General features: G+C 41.9%; 2 long non-coding RNA genes across 2 annotated transcripts; one reads left to right on the top strand and one right to left on the bottom strand.

Moving 5' to 3' along the window:
* The first annotated feature begins 385 nt into the window (after positions 1-385).
* On the top strand, positions 386-1,634 carry LOC135395499 (uncharacterized). The gene is made up of 3 exons (XR_010423125.1): positions 386-469; positions 1,046-1,106; positions 1,493-1,634. It is a non-coding gene; the product is annotated as an uncharacterized LOC135395499 (long non-coding RNA).
* A 6,364-nt stretch (positions 1,635-7,998) lies between these two features.
* LOC135395500 (uncharacterized) lies at positions 7,999-9,786 on the bottom strand. The gene is made up of 3 exons (XR_010423126.1): positions 9,509-9,786; positions 9,180-9,396; positions 7,999-8,683 (listed from the first exon to the last, which is right to left on the bottom strand). It is a non-coding gene; the product is annotated as an uncharacterized LOC135395500 (long non-coding RNA).
* Between the last annotated feature and the right edge of the window lie 5,642 nt (positions 9,787-15,428).

Here is a 15,428-nt window from a genome sequence, read left to right on the forward strand (position 1 = left end):
AGTCACCGAAGGAGAAATGGACGAGTGCGCCTGCGGCGCCAGTGGCGGCGCCTGGTATGACGGGTACGCTATGTGATGCACGCAGCCGTGCACTTGATCCTTTCGATCGCTCAACACGTTTAAAAACGGGACGAAAACGTGAAACACGACACAGAAAGTTGTTATACGCGTTTTATTTGGACATATAGAGGCTAGATTCATTCGCAGAAACAACAAAAACATTTTGCCGCTAAACTTAGCGCGCTGAAGTGATCCGGAACGGCAACAGTGGGGTATCTAGTGGCGGCCTTCTTCGTTCCCACTGATCTCGATTGTAAAAGGCTGGATGGCGGATAGGGAGCGCGAGCGTGAAGAAACCGGCCGCCATCTTACTGTACCCACAACAGTCGCCGCAGCGATCATGGCAACTTCTTGCAATTACGGTCGTACCAACCGTACTGGCAAGGTTACAGGGCCTAAATTTATACAGGTGAGTCACTCTTTATCGAGGAATAAATAGGCGTCCATTCTGTATATTTAGTTGCCCATTATGAAGTGTTTTTTTGCCCAAAACGAGCACTGGATGCAGGTTGCTTGATCGCTCTTCCGACGTTCAATCGAGCACACTTGCATTTTACCCGGCGGCAAATACAGTTTGAGTGCATAATATGCTTGAAAGAACACGTTACACTACACAGGTAGCGTTGTCATCAATATATGTGCGAGCACTCGAGCGCTTTTTTGCATGCATTGCTAGCATGGTACACCGTGTTCTCTGCGGAAGCAAGTGGCCAAGTGCCACATTCATTTCTTTGAATTACCTTCACGCACAAGTTCGGTATTACGTCATAATGAGACCACGATTGGCACCTTTTTTCATGTATTGGTATTGTTTTGTGCCTTGGTTTGATTTGTGACAAAGAATCCTACGTAACGGTGGTGTGGCGCGACTTGAATAACGCCTTTGTGTCTGAGCTGTATCGTCAGCTTGTTACGATAGTAATAATTTGTAGCGTGTCGTGCTATTTGTAGCAGTTTTTAAGGCAAAAGTGGTCTCTCAGTACAGGTTTTGTCATGAGGGCTACCCAGTGAATTATCTGTGCAGTGTGATACGGCTGGGTGTACAGGTATAAGTATCACGTTCCTCATCCACTGGTTTCTACTTTACAGGAAGGAACAACCTCAGTGCACGCACTGTGGTTAGCCTCTCTCAGTTCTGCATATTTTCTTACATGTTCGCATCAGAAACACACCTTAGACTTTAGGCTCCTTCACCCAGCAATAAAATAATTAGAGATTGTACTTCTTCTTAGAATAGTTTTTAATCTTTTTAATTTTTAGAAGGTACAGGGATTGTAAACCATGTTTTAAACTGATGTTTTAACATTTGTCCAATGCATTTATTAAACAACATATTCATTTTTAACTGGTTGCACCCAAACCAATGTTCTGATGTATTATTTCTTTTGTTGTCGATGCACCATAAAAATTGGAATAATCATCATCAATGCAGGTTACTTCACAGCTGCCTCAACATACTCAAGAAATGGGTGCAGAACCTGCGTAATGCCCACAAACTTTGACTACCACAGCACCTCCATAAAGTAAAGGCATGTGTGTCACATGGGATTTTTAAAGGCATTCACAGTATATAATACCTTGTATGAGCTGTTGTTGATCTAAGCAGCCTCTACAGTACACTCTCAGAAATTAAAACTTGTCAGGGAACTGTGATAATTGTTCCATTTAATAGGCATGCATATGTACGCTATAAGAAGAAAATTATTTATTGAGAATGCACTACTGTTGATCACACTCGTGCAGCTGTAGGTTTACCTTCGGCCTCTTGGAACTCTTTTTTTTAGTTGCCTTAGCTGCAGGAGGAGTGTCATCGAGCATGTCAACTACTTGCAGATATATTGACGTATTTAAGATTATGACACAGTTTGAAGGGTTTCAATTCAGGAAATTTGCAGTGGCAGGGCCTGCCAGAGTGAAACCTACTGAATATTTTATGGTGTCGAAGTGGCAGTTCCTCCAGGATAGGAATATCTTAGATGGGAGCAAAAAGCTTGAAATTAACAAAGTGTTGTTTGCATTAAGCAATTTGTAATACACTGAACACATAGGCAGCAAAACAAAAAATTAAAATTCAGCATGTATGAAAATTGGGTGCAACAAATTTGCATAGTGTACGTGTACATTGTCATTCCTGAGATATATATTGTCATTGCAGGGAGGTCACAAAACAATAAATGTATTGTTTTGTCACTTCCCTGCACATTCATTGTATCTTGAAATGCGTATATGCCAGAATAAATGTTGAACTTGAAAAATGTATATTCTCTTCATTCATAGAGCATAACATCACTTATCTTCTTTACAAAAGCATATCGTGTTACATCTTTGTCACGCAGAACGCACAACCAAGAAAGCCATCTTCCATTAAACATCACGTTTCAGACATGATTCAGTTGGTATCATTTCATAGACAGGGTACACCAGGGCTCGAGTTTCAAGCTCCAAATCGTCATGTTGTAGTTTGGAAACCGTATATGTGTAGTGCAAGAGAGCCCTCGCACATTAAAATGTAAGATGGGAGTCACCGTTACTGAAAAGTAACTCCTATGAGAGAGTCTGACGCTGCAGAAAAGTGTGCAAACTGCGGAAAGTGTCATAGAAGATCTTCAGAAATCGTGCCTGGTTTCACGGAAGTGCTACCACACTCCCTTTTAGATGACGATGATAATGATTGGAGTTTCAGATGTGCAGCTGCATTTTTTGCAACGTGCTCCTCCTGCTTCTCTGGCTACTCATGTTGTTTACATCTACTGTTGATCACATTCATTTATCACATATTATATTCTTATATATTATTGTTATATTATCACATATTCGATCACATTAAATTTAAAATTTAGCATATATGAGAAAATATCAGGATGGAAGTTGCTATTCATTGCTAATTCCAACCTAAAATTGAGTGCTACAAATTTAGAGAGCGTACCTGATCATTGTCATTCCTAAAATATATATTGCCATTGTAGCAAGGTCACAAAACAATAAATGTAGCCTTTTGCGACCTCCCTGCACGTTCATTGTATCCTGAAACGCATAAGTGCAAGAAATAAATCTTGAACTTGAATAAACTTGATGTTGTATAAACTTGACATAAGACGTTGAATAATATAATGAATAATATAAAATATTGAATAAACTTGAACTCGTATATTCTCTTTACTCATCATCAGTGATCTTCATTACAAAAGCATATCGTGTTAGACTTTTTTGTTTGCGTTTCACAGACTGGGTACACGAGGGCCAAAATGACAAAATCACAACTGTTTCAAGCTCCAAATAGTCCTGTTGCAATTTGAAGACCATATGTAGAGCTGCATTTTTTCGAACATGCTCCACATAACAAGCATGACAAACTTTTCTCACGCTGCAGTTGTATCCAACAAAAGCATATGAGCGCTGGAGAAGGACATTCAGTTTGGCACAACCGCGCCTGCAAATAATCAGAACAAATAAAGGAAGAAGCAAACAAACATAGAAGGGCTGTACTTCAAAAAGAGATAAGTCCTGTGTCTCAAGGAGGTGTTACCACTTTCTAAGTAACTTAATTGATTAAGCTTACATCACTATACCTGATTAACTGTCCTAAAGAGTGTGATCTAATTGCGTGAAGTAATTATTTGGGCTGCTTCGGTGTGTCCATATTTGCGAGGCAAAGCACCGCTGTCGTTTACTAAGAGACTCGTGCTAAGGCGATGCTTGATATAAATCATACTAAACGCATACACGGCTAAAACAACGGCTGTGATTCTACAGAACGATCTCTTTCTGCCATGCGAGTATATCTCTTCCCGGACCGTTCTTTATGGAACAATTTTTGTCCAGAACGCAGTACGGGATATTATATACATGGTTGTTGTTAACCTCAAGTCGTTTCTTATTGAAATATTGGCTGGGAAACGTGCTGTAGTACAATCCCCAGCGCTGCACTGCAGTGACGGTCTAGTTTCGGAATGCAAAACATAACGTAATTAAGAATCGAACGGCAGGACACCTGTGAAACACTGTTAGGATACATCAGTATACTGGCACCTTACAAAATTGTGTGATGACAAACAACGACAAATGCTTGCAGCGCAATAAATACTCACAATCTCTGTTGCCTCCCATTGTTTTCTATGGGCGCACACAGCACTTTAGGGCCCACCAACATGGCGGCCCGAAGGCACGCCTCTCCCCCACGAGCCCCTCTCCCATGCGCGATCCAGCCTTTGTACATAGAGATCAGTGTTCGTTCCACGCTTTTCCGAGGTGAGTTTGGGGGACCTGATTTTGGCTGTGCGCGGAGGCAAAGTTTGCCAAACAGGGAGCTCAAAACCGGCTTCGCTTTTCCCCCTCAACTCGCGCAATCGGGGCCGAAATCTAGCCTCTTTGCACTGGACATCCGCCAATTTCCGTGTGTGTGACGAAGTCACGAGGGCCACGTTTCATTGGGCGCCCGGACCGGAAGTTCTGTTGTTAGTGAGTTTGTGAGAGCGCCGGCATCCGTCCGGAAAGCGATCTTCAATATGGACGTCGAAGGCAGAAATGCGGAGACTTCGAGCCCGGAACTTCTTTCTGACCTTTCTGCGATCGAGACATCGAGAAGAAAATTCTGCGTGCTGAACAGCTCGGTAGGCTTTCGAAACGTCGCCGATGCCGCGAATGCGAGACGAAGTTAGAGCTCTACGAACATCAGTTACAGATGAAGCAAACAGCATGAGTCGACTGTCTTCAGGTAAGCGATGAGCTTTTTAACGCACACTGTGATCGAACATGTAAACGTTCTCACAAATTTCGTGTTCTGATATCTAATGCGCACTTGCTGTTCATGGTGCCGGTGTGGCTGGTGTGTCATAATGCCGAAGGAGATCGAATGCTTGTGCTGCAAGGAGCTCGAAAACACTGCCGAATGACTGCAGTATGAGTGCATTACAACCCACAAAGATTTCCAACTTCTATTCTTCAATATGACTGTCCTGAAGGTCGCATATTGAACTCCGTGGGCAGCGCGAACCTATGAGCGACTGTATTCACAAGTAAGTCACATGTGTCCTTGTCGAACGATGTTAAAATTTGGGCGCCCAAAACTGGTTTGGTCCTGCAATAGAGTCGTTAAAAACTCCAGTACAGGGCGCAGCACATAAAAAGGCTATACAGTACACGACTCTGAACTGGAGAAAACCAATATAGGCAGTTTTGTAATTGTCAGTGTGCTGTGTCCTGAGTCACGTTTTTATGTATTGCCCTGTGCATAATGTTTTAGCGTAGGTTTTTAGAGATATTGAGTGTTCTTGATTGTCGATTCAGTGAAAAGCAAAACAATTTTGGGTTCTAAAAGAACACAGCGTGTGTAGTAATGTACAAGGTGTGGGCAGGTAAACTGCAGTTACTCTCAGGTACATGTAGAAATGACAATGCACACACACTGTACTGTAACCGGTTACCTATTTGCCTAAACTATATTTTATGTACATCTGTGTAGACGATGCAGATACACTGCGTATCGCCAGTTTGCAAGGTGAGTATGGCACAAGCTTGGAAAAAACAAGATCATGGTCATCCCAGCCTGTGCAGTGAAGAGGGTCTGGCAAGCCTTTCCCACAGAAAATGCCACAGGCTTCAAGTACCCAAGATCCTAACTGGGGGTACCTCTTCGCACAGCTCGTCTATCACATTTAAAATAATTCAGCATCTGTATTTAGGATGATCTATAGCTCTCAGGATGATGCATGGTTCATGAGTTCAACATGTTGTGTTGAAACACAACACTAGTCCTTTTTAATGAGCCTTGCGGAACGATAGATGAGCACTCCTTTCGTGACATTGTGTACCATTGCTACAGTGAACAATTTCTTGAGCAAGACTGATGAACGAACAAAAAATAGAGTCTTGTCTTCCAAATATGTATGTTCCTTGTAACTTCCGTATTTGTTAAGTGACCCATGTTGATGTCCCCCTTCATGTAATGCCTGCAATGGCCTTTGAGACATATTCATAAATAAATAAATATCAAAACCGGAAAAAGATGTAACACGTATCCTCTCTTTGTGTGAATGATACATAGACATTCTCAGAAGATTTGTACATAGTCACACTTTGCCCCATTTTGCATAAAGCCTAGTTCCACCTCTTACATCATCTCGACAATCTCCAAAGCAGTACAAGGCTAAAGTAATCAGCTACTACATAAAAAGAAGGAGGGGAGGAAAACAAATGCTGGCACATTTAAAATTCGAAGAAACCTTGGTACTTTCACGGGGCTACTCACGGCTCAGTGCTGGATCAGATCCCGATGGAAAACAGCTTTTCTGAGCCTCAGTGATTGATTCCCTTGATGGCACTGACTGTGAGGCACATCTCATTGGCTTGGTGGCAAGTGGGCTTGCGTCTGATAGTAAGATTTGGAAGAAAGGGAGCGAGGAACATCTCTCTACGGTCTTAAGAAGGATATCAACGTTACCTGTCAAGGTACAGCATTTCATGTTGCTTTCAGTAAGTACAACACTCCTCATAGCATATACCATTCGTGTTGGGAAAGCATGCTGAAGTTAGCTCAGGCAGTGCATCCAGAACTGTGAATCGGGTTCATAGGGAGCACCTGGTGAGAGGGACAGCAACAGTGTCCAGTAAAGACTCTCCAGGAATTTTGTGCAGGTTTGGGGGTCACACCTTTTAATAGTGTTGATGGAAAGCAGGGTGTGTGAAACACTGACTTCTGGTAGATGAATTGTTGTTATTTATAACCAGGTACCCATGTTCTAGTAATCTAGAAAAAGCCTTGGCTCTCTTAGAGGAAATTGCTAATGAATCTGAGTGTCTTTTGTGGAAACAGGTTGTAACTGCCTTTCTATCCACCCTTCTTAGTTGCCCTAGCAAAAGCAAATATGTAATGCTGTACACCATATCTGATGCTAGCACACTAATTGCTTTGAGTGTTCTCAGGCTTCTGAAATGGAGCTACCTCGTACATACGCTGTGCCATGTCAGCAAGAACATAAATCAGACTGCCTTTACTTTTTAAATTGGCCCTTCAGTGCTTCATGTGACTGCTAGAATGGCACCCCCAAAACAATAGGCAACAAGAATGATTTCTGCAATATATTGAGCTTTGTAAAACAACTTTATTTGAAAATATATTCCAAAAGCCGGGTGACAACCTCATAATGTAGCGTCCTTTACTGCAAACACCGCTGAACACAACGAATAAAAACAGAGCGTAAACGTTTTGTCGCCTATCCGGGTGGCATCATCAGTACAACAGAGGCCAAAGATGAGCACATCAGCCTATCTAAGAGGGAATCTTACACATCCGATAGGGGGCCACGGTATGTATTACAGGCTGAAGCATCACGCCTGATAAAGCAGGATTCTAAGAACTTTCTAGGGTCCCATCGCTAGTCATGAGCAAAGGTTACTGCACCATCAAAATATATGTCCCTTAGGACAGCAGTGGTAGACTGATTCGGTCCTGTTTAGTTAAGCTAAGCATTAGTAGCCCTGGCAACTGGCTCTTTTAGTCTTGTCCCACGTCTTTTGTCTATCTCGCCAATGTAGGTTGCATCAGATTCTATGCACTCAACTTGATATGCACAGTCAAAATGCCTGATGGGCACAGTGCCCTCCAAATAGCGTATGAAATACATTGGATGAAAGGAATGCGGACCACCGATTTGACTCCTTTGATGTTGTTTTTGATTGTTCTCTGTTGGAGGGATGATGCCACCTGGACAGGCAATGAAACGTTTACTCTCTTTATTCTTAATTGTTGTGTTAAGCCAGTGTTCTGAGTAAAGCATTTTACATTATGAACTTTGTTTGAATGATGATTAGTGGCGAGCTTCATACCCTGGGCCACTACTCTAACAATTGCTTGTGGTAGTGTGGCGAAATGGAATAACGAGCCTTGTAGACAATTTACTTGGCAATATATTTATTTCTCTCTCATAGGTTGAAGAACCCAGTGTGGTGTTACATAACGGAGGGGCACGTATTATACAAGACCGATCACCAAAAGGCCTTGCTTTTGACTAGATTAAAATGTGAAGCGATTGTAATATAACAAATGCTGCATGGTGGCGATATGATAGGTTCTCCTCACGAGTTGTCGCCACAGTTACGGTTAGTTGAGAAACTGCATATCCAGGTAGCAGGATCAAATTTTAATTAGGCTACTTTGGCCAACACGCGAGCGTAGAGCACAGTGTCAAAAGCCCTTACAAAATAAAAAGAATACTACATCTACATGGACCCAGAAATCAAGACAGTTTGAAATGCTGTGAACGAATTCCACTACGTTAGTTTTGCCTGAATACCCTTTTCTAAAGCCATGCTGGAATTTAAAAAAAGAAATTGACAGAGTCAACTTAGTTGACAACGTGGTAGTACATGATGTGCTCCATTAGTTTACAGGGAACCCTAAAAAGTGGAGCTGGTTAATAGATAGAAGGAGCATAGTTGTCACCTCTTCTGAAGACAGGAATAAGCTTGAGACCTATGTCCTCGACTCGCACACATACTAAGAACCTTTGACACAGATTAACGTATCTTCATTCCAGCTCTTTCACTTTCAGATGTTCATCTCTGTTGAGTGGTGTCATTCTTGTAATACAGATTGGAATTGAAATGCAGGTGCATAAGGGATGCTCTGAAAGAAAAGTGTTTGGTTTTAGTCCTCTTAATGTTTCTGAAAACGAAAACAAACTTCACGGTGACTATTCTTCTGAAATGAGCAATTCCAGGATGACAGCAAAAAAATATATCTTGCCATATCATTATATCCACCTGGCACTTCAATTGAATAATGGCAGTTGAAGATGACGATGATTCAATTTAATGACGCATAAGCAACTCGGGCTATAGTGTGCCAAAACCATGGTAAAACTGTGACTTGTTAAATATCAGACGATTATACTAAAATAATATACTTTGTTGGTTGGTAAATTGAGATATAGACAAAAACATGATATGACAAAAATAAGCAATTAAAGAAAAGGCAATTGTTGGCTTTGTGTGACTGATGTCGAGTTTGCCACACTACGTGTTGAATAATAATGTACGCTGATACGCTGTAGCATATAGAGTACAATCATACACACGCTCAATATGTGGTGGATATGTGAAACCAATATACACATACTTACATTTCAAACTTTCTTGAAAAAGGCAGTCCAAGTCTGTCGGATTTGCCAGACTCTACACAAAGCCAGTAAGCACAGTGTGGAATGACTGATTCATCTTTCGAAGGCAGAGGTGCAGCTACCACGACGCTTCGTCATCTCAATGCTTCGGAGCGGCATAGCCTCAGAAGGCCATCAGAAGGATCTCATAACGATAACTTGGTCGAAAAAGTGGAGGGTTCTGTGGGATATGTAAGAAAGCATACGCGTTACACAACAGCTACGAGAATGATCGACTGCACCTGCATGGTTTTCAGTACGTAGACTTGGAACTGAAAAATAAATGTGCTAACCTTGTTGATACTACTTTTCCGTCAGGACCACACGAGAGCACATTTGGTTTCTTTAGTTGAAGGTATCATCAGGTCCCCATGCTCCTTTGAGATGCAGCAGACAGAAGTTCAATGAGGCGAGTGACTGCCGTTGCGGTTCATCGCTTCGCAGCAGATCAAGAACAGTACACCGCAACGATAGGTGAAACGTTCAGAATATGGTGACCAACTCCAACACCAACCCAATGACCCGAACAAAGAGGATGAACCGGGAGTCACACAAGTTCGCAGTTCGCAAGCTCGGCATACGGCATCCATTACAGCTGACCGGATACGGAAGCATATATCGAACGCCGTGTACAGATTGAAAAGAAAATCGTAGAAACTGTTGCAGGTGATAAATGCAGGGTATATTTTTCTTTTTGAGGCTCTGTAACAAAAACATATTAACGTAGAAATGCCATTTCATGAAGGAAATTGACAGATATTGCGTGACCACGTGACGCGTTTGAGCCAATTGTGGGTGTTGCGAGTGGCCCCCGTGTTGACGTCATCTTGATGGTGGACCGGGGTGGATCACTGATCTCTATGTATAAAGGCTGGATCGCGCATGGGAGAGGGGCGCGTGGGGGAGAGGCGTGCCTTCGTGCCGCCATGTTGGTGGGCCCTAAAGTGCTGTGTGCGCCCATAGAAAACAATGGGAGGCAACAGAGATTGTGAGTATTTATTGCGCTGCTAGCATTGATCGTTGTTTGTCGTCACACAATTTCGTAAGGTGCCAGTATACTGATGTATCCTAACAGTGTTTCACAGGTGTCCTGCCGCTCGATTCTTAATTACGTTATGTTTTGCATTCCGAAACTAGACCGTCACTGCAGTGCAGCGCTGGGGATTGTACTACAGCACGTTTCCCAGCCAATATTTCAATAAGAAACGACTTGAGGTTAACAACAACCATGTATATAATATCTCGTACTGCGTTCTGGGCAAAAATTGTTCCATAAAGAACGGTCCGGGAAAAGATATACTCGCATGGCAGAAAGAGATCGTTCTGTAGAATCACAGCCGTTGTTTTAGCCGTGTATGCGTTTAGTATGATTTATATCAAGCATCGCCTTAGAAAGAGTCTTTTAGTAAACGACAGCGGTGCTTTGCCTCGCAAATATGGACACACCGAAGCAGCCCAAATAATTACTTTACGCAATTAGATCACACTCGTTAGGACAGTTAATCAGGTAGTGATGTAAGCTTAATCAATTAAGTTACTTAGAAAGCACCTCCTTGAGGCACAGGACTTATCTCTTTTTGAAGTACAGCCCTTCTATGTTTGTTTGCTTCTTCCTTTATTTGTTCTGATTATATGCAGGCGTGGTTGTGCCAAACTGAATGTCCTTCTCCAGCACTCACATGCTTTTGTTGAATACAACTGCAGCGTGAGAAAAGCTGCTTGGGGACGGGGTCCTGCTATCCAGTGCCGACTTTGTCATGCTTGTTATGTGGAGCATGTTCCAAAAAATGCAGCTCCACGTATGGTTTTCAAATTGCAACAGGACTATTTGGAGCTTGAAACAGTTGTGATTTTGTCATTTTGGCCCTCGTGTACCCAGTCTGTGAAACGCAAACAAAAAAGTCTAACACGATATGCTTTTGTAATGAAGATCACTGATGATGAGTAAAGAGAATATACGAGTTCAAGTTTATTCAATATTTTATATCATTCATTATATTATTCAACATTTTATGTCAAGTTTATACAACATCAAGTTTATTGAAGTTCAATATTTATTTCTTGCACTTATGCGTTTCAGGATACAATGAACGTGCAGGGAGGTCGCAAAAGACTACATTTATTGTTTTGTGACCTTGCTACAATGGCAATATATATTTTAGGAATGACAATGGTCAGGTACGCTCTCTAAATTTATAGCACTCAATTTTAGGTTGGAATGAGCAATGAATAGTAACTTCCCTCCTGATATTTTCTCATGTATGCTATATTTTAAATTTAATGTGATCGAATATGTGATAATATAATAATAATATATAAGAATATAATATGTGGTAAATGAATGTGATCAACAGTAGATGGAAATAACATGAATAGCCAGAGAAGTGCATTCTCAATAAATAATTTTCTTCTTATAGCGTATATGTGCATGCCTATTAACTGAAACAATTATCACAGTTCCCTGACAAGTTTTAATTTCTGAGGGTGTACTGTAGAGGCTGCTTAGATCTACAACAGTTCATACAAGGTATTATATACTGTGAATGCCTTTAAAAATCCCATGTGACACATATGCCTTTACTTTCTGGAGGTGCTGTGGTAGTCAAAGTTTGTGGGCATTATGCAGGCTCTGCACCCATTTCTTGAGTATGTCGAGGCAGCTGTGAAGTAACCTGCATTGATGATGATTATTCCAATTTTTATGGTGCATCGACAACAAAAGAAATAATACATCAGAACATTGGTTTGGGTGCAACCAGTTAAAAATGAATATGTTGTTTAATAAATGCATTGGACAAATGTTAAAACATCAGTTTAAAACATGGTTTACAATCCCTGTATCTTCTAAAAATTAAAAAGATTAAAAACTATTCTAAAAAGAATATGGGGAACTCTTCTAAAAAGAATTATAATATCTAATTATTATATTGCTGGGTGAAGGAGCCTAAAGTCTAAGGTGTGTTTCTGATGTGAACATGTAAGAAAGTATGCAAAACTGAGAGAAGCTAATCACAGTGCGTGCACTGAGGTTGTTCCTTCCTGTAAAGTAGAAACTAGTGGATGAGGAACGTGATACTTACCTGTACACCCAGCCGTATCACACTGCACAGATTATTCACGGGTAGCCCTCATGACGAAACCTGTATTGAGAGACCACTTTTGCCTTAAAAACTGCTACAAATAGCACGACACGCTACAAATTATTACTATCGTAACAAGCTGACAATACAGCTCAGACACAAAGGCGTTATTCAAGTCGCGCCACACCACCGTTACGTAGGATTCTTTGTCACAAATCAAACCAAGGCACAAAACAATACCAATACATGAAAAAAGGTGATAATCGTGGTCTCATTATGACGTAATACCGAACTTGTGCGTGAAAGTAATTCAAAGAAATGAATGTGGCACTTGCTTCCGCAGAGAACACGGTGTACCATGCTAGCAATGCATGCAAAAAAGCGCTCGAGTGCTCGCACATATATTGATGACAACACTACCTGTGTAGTGTAAAGTGTTCTTTCAAGCATATTATGCACTCAAACTGTATTTGCCGCCAGGTAAAATGCAAGTGTGCTCGATTGAACGTCGGAAGAGCGATCAAGCAACCTGCATCCAGTGCTCGTTTTGGGCAAAAAAACACTTCATAATGGTCAACTAAATATACAGAATGGACGCCTATTTATTCCTCGATAAAGAGTGACCCACCTGTATAAATTTAGGCCCTGTAACCTTGCCAGTACGGTTGGTACGACCGTAATTGCAAGAAGTTGCCATGATCGCTGCGGCGACTGTTGTGGGTACAGTAAGATGGCGGCCGGTTTCTTCACGCTCGCGCTCCCTATCCGCGATCCAGCCTTTTACAATCGAGATCAGTGGGGTGGATATTCTATATAAACGTATGTTTTCTCGGTTTGACGCTAGGCGTGCTGCACTCGGATGAAGTCGAATGTTTAAAATTCGAGTTTAGAGAAACCGTGGGGTTTTAATGCGTGATTTTTCGCATGGAGAGTCCTTGTTGGGTGCTTTATCGACTACAGGTACGAAAGAGCTCCCACAGTTTCTGGTCAGAGTCCCTTTAAGAAGGTCACACTCCAGAATAACGAGTCTTTATGCAATTCTGTGTCATATTCAGCATGTATCTCTCAATTATTCATTGATTTAATTAAGGCTACGGTCTCACGGTAGCCATCTTGAATTTACTTACGTACTTCCTACGGCGGGGCGCCACCGTCGCGGTTTCCGTGGATGACTCCGTTAGGGTTCCCCTACGGTTTAGAGAGCCTCGTTTCAGAGAATTGCGTTTTAGAGAACAGGTCACGTTTTAGCGAGTTACGTTTTAGGAAAAAAGAGTCTCGTTTTAGCGAATACCGTTTTAGACACTCCGGGGCACGTTTTAGGGAATGCCGTTTTAGAGAAAACAGATTTCGGTTTTGGTATGCTAGCTCCGAAGAACATAAAAGATGAAAAGAGGAGGGAAGCACAGCAGAGATGAATATAGTTCGGGCCACTTGTTCGAGCGAAGACGAATTATTTTGCAACCGTCACTCCAGCAAGCATACATTTCTTACATAGTTTTATTACACATAAGACATCGTAATAACTAACTCCCTGTGCTCCCTAAGCGTATCAAGACGGAGTAGTTTGTACAGGTTGAGCTGATGTTGTGTGCTTGTGTTTGTCTTGTGTCTGTCTCCCCGTGAGAATACAGGGTGTGTTATTTATTTTTGGAAACGCATCACATCACCTACTGTGGCAAATGCCTCTGAACATTGCAAAGTGTCGCATTTTGTCGTTTTCTCGAAGACGGGTCTCCTGTCTTCCTCCCTTCCCCTACATTCTAAGTGATATCACATTAACCCGAGCAGATTCTTACAACTATCTTGGAATCCACCTTTCCTCCAACCTAACTTGGAACGAGCACATCAACCACATAATAACTAACGCTTCTCACTCCCTAGGCTTTATTAGACGCACCCTCAGGTTGGCGGCCTCCATCTTAAGCTCCTAACCTTCACGGCTCTTGTACGAAGCAAGCTGGAATATGCATCACCTATTTGGGACCCTCCCCAAAAGTATCTCTGCGACGCCCTAGAAGCCATCCAGAATCGCGCTGCCTGTTTCATTTGCAAGGACTACTAATTCGATACCTCTGTAACCGCATTAAAATCAAATCTTAATCTCGACTCACTCGAACATCGTCGCCGTCTTGCCAAGTTAGCCCTCTTCCATAGGTTCTTTTTCATCTTGCCACCGCACTAATCACCCATCGCCCGCCCGAGTGTCATTTTTCCTCGCATCGACCACACTAATAAGGTGACACGCTTTCATTGTAATACCAATGCATTACCCAGATCATTCTTTTGTTCAACTGCCATCGAATAGAACAACCTCCCATCACCTCTGGCAACTGTTATTGACCAAGCCACCTCGACCTCCTTACTTCCCAAAGTCAAAATAAAGTTGTTGTTGTATTATCGACCATACAGTATTTCGTAACACCCTCTCCCGTTCACTCCACCCACAAGACCATCACGCTTGTATGTCAGTTGCTATGAAATTTTTCTCCTCCCCCTTATCATATTTGTTAATTATCTGTACTTATGTGAACGAACTCTCTGTTTCATGCTTTAATACTTGTTTTCATATAAGTTTGTACTGTCGTCGTTACTTTATTTTCCTGTTACATACTGCTAATTGTGTTGTTCTTTTTTGCTTGCTTGTTTGTTTCTATCAAGCTGCTGTAAAATGTATCTTACGCTCCAGTTCCCACCCCCCATGTAATGTCCTCCATCCCTTGGGGTTCTCGAAATAAATAAATAAATAAATATGAATGTTATACTAGTGCGTGCAAGTAGCGTCTGATGTAGGTCCACGGTCTCGTCATGATACAGTGAGGAATACTGCGACACACTTGATTGAAAGCATTGCTGCGAGTTAGCTTGTTTCCCGACTGATTGTGCGCTGAACTGAACTTGCATTTTCTGCAAGCAACTTTTTCTGCATTGCAACTTTTTCTGTGTCTCTGGTTCTACATCTTATGAACATGTGCCACATTGCCAGAACCCTTTCCCTCTCCTACGAAGAGAGCCTCCCAGTAATAAAAATGCTGGTTGTCAAATGCACATAAACAGTGCTTACATTTTTTGGGGTCTTCGCTCATGTAACGTTTATGGCAGAAACTGCTCCTCTAGTTCACATGGCATACTGAAT

The sequence above is a fragment of the Ornithodoros turicata genome, chromosome 5 (assembly GCF_037126465.1).
Source record: "Ornithodoros turicata isolate Travis chromosome 5, ASM3712646v1, whole genome shotgun sequence".
Lineage (NCBI taxonomy): Eukaryota > Metazoa > Arthropoda > Arachnida > Ixodida > Argasidae > Ornithodoros > Ornithodoros turicata.